General features: G+C 46.5%; 1 protein-coding gene across 3 annotated transcripts in view; it reads left to right on the top strand.

Moving 5' to 3' along the window:
* The first annotated feature begins 1,645 nt into the window (after window positions 1-1,645).
* The window catches only part of LOC147219556 (semaphorin-6D-like), a 26,193-nt gene continuing 25,974 nt past the window's right edge, over window positions 1,646-1,864 (top strand). For all 3 annotated transcript variants that reach the window (XM_086171527.1, XM_086171524.1, XM_086171526.1), the window contains exon 1: window positions 1,646-1,845. The gene's annotated coding sequence lies outside the window, so the exon portion shown is untranslated. The remainder of the gene's footprint in view (window positions 1,846-1,864) is intronic.

Raw genomic sequence — 1,864 nt, 5'->3', positions numbered from 1 at the left:
GACAGATGTCCAGGTTTAGCTCCGCCTCTGGACTCCATGTCAACAGACACACACACACACACACACACACACACACACACACACACACACACACACACACTTTTGAATCCAAAGCAGTCACTTCTTATTTGAGTGTAATCCATCAGTGAGCCACATCTTAGCTTCATCAGCAAACACACACACACACACACTCGTCATCTGACATGCAGCATGGACACACACACACATATATATCGTCTGACAGGCAGCATGGACACACACATTTACAGTGTGTTTCTCAAACAAATGACTTTACAAACCAAAACAAGTGTGTCCAGAATGTGCCTGCACGTTGTGTGTGTGTGTGTGTATATGTGTGTGTATCACACCTCAAAGTCACACACTCTGTTTGTCCTTAATTTCACTTTTTATTTCAGATCCCAGCTGCCTTCTGACCCTGCAGTGTGCGTGTGTGTGCGTGTGTCTGTGTGTATGTGTGTGTCTGTGTGTGTGCGTGTGTCTGTGTGTATGTGTGTGTCTGTGTGTGTGCGTGTGTCTGTGTGTATGTGTGTGTGTGTGCATGAATTATTCAGGAAACATCTGATCTTATTAAATCTCCTTCGGGACTGGATGAAACCTGTGTGTGTGTGTGTGTGTGTGTGTGTGTGTGTATTATTTTGATCCACAATTATTTTTTAACTTGTTTATCTGGTGATATTTTCCTCTTTGAAGTTCCTGTATGCTCTCCAGGTCAAAGGTCAGAACCTTCTCCAAGGTGAGAATGATTGACAGCTGAGCCGTTCAGCATAAGCCCCGCCCCTCGCCACAGTCACAGCAGTGATTGGCTCAAGGACCACAGGAAAAAACAAATCGATTTTTGACAACAATAATAATGATGATTATTTGTATTTTCATCATAATGATTTTAAAATGATGATACTACATATTTTATTTTTATTTCAGTGTTAAATCTGTTTCATAGAATTTGAATCTGCTGCCTCTCCTTGTTCGTCCCGGCCCGCACACATCCTGCCCACTTTTGTTGTTTATTTTATTCCTTCCTATTCATTTTTGTCACTCTATTTATATTGCTGTTTAGTTTAAGCTGTCACTCACTTTCTATTGTTGTTTAGTTCTAGTTGTGTATTTTCCACCCTCACTGTTCCTTGATGCTGCCCATTGTCATCCCTGATGTTGTTTGTTGTTGTTGTCTGTTGTCTTGCTGCATCACGTGTTCTGCCTTTCTATTTATACTTAAACTCATATTTATAATCATATTTATGTCCTTTTTTTGTAACATAACGGTTACGCTGCTGTGACAAAGGAATTTCTCCAATGGGGATCCAGAGAGTTTATCTTGATGTAAATAAACTGTAAACGTTTCTACCGTTTTTCCGTCTTTTACATTACAGTTTTTAACAGTGAATATAAAATTATAGATTTTTTAAAATTTTATTCCCCTTTTCCTCCTTCGGTGGTTCGATTCGGATTGAATTCCACGTCCGGTCTCCTCGCGCTGTGATTGGCTGCGCGGCCCTCTCCATGCAGGGGGCGTGGCCTGCGGCGGAGCAGGGGGCGTGGCTTGTCTCGGAGGAGGGGCGTGTCCTGCCGCCGCGCCGCGCGCAGCCGCCGGCCGCCTCATTGTGTGCTCCGGAGCGGCACCGGGCGCACGCACGGCTCCGCGGACGCGGACTAACGGGAAACCGGCGCCGGTGCACGAGCACGACCCCCTGACACACACACGCATAGACGCGCACCGGATGCGGATCGAACCGGAACCTGTTGTGGATTTTACCGCCGCTGCGGAGCGGGAGCGGACGCCGGGGCCGCGCACGCGTGTGCCCGCGGGGATGTGCACACACAAAGGTGAGTTCCACCCTCACGC

This window comes from Fistularia commersonii, chromosome 24 (assembly GCF_037954325.1).
Source record: "Fistularia commersonii isolate RoL2024-O1a breed Wild chromosome 24, RoL_Fcom_v1.0, whole genome shotgun sequence".
Taxonomy (NCBI): domain Eukaryota; kingdom Metazoa; phylum Chordata; class Actinopteri; order Syngnathiformes; family Fistulariidae; genus Fistularia; species Fistularia commersonii.
Note: the sequence above shows the minus strand (reverse complement) of the source record. Positions and strands in the feature narration are given on the sequence as shown.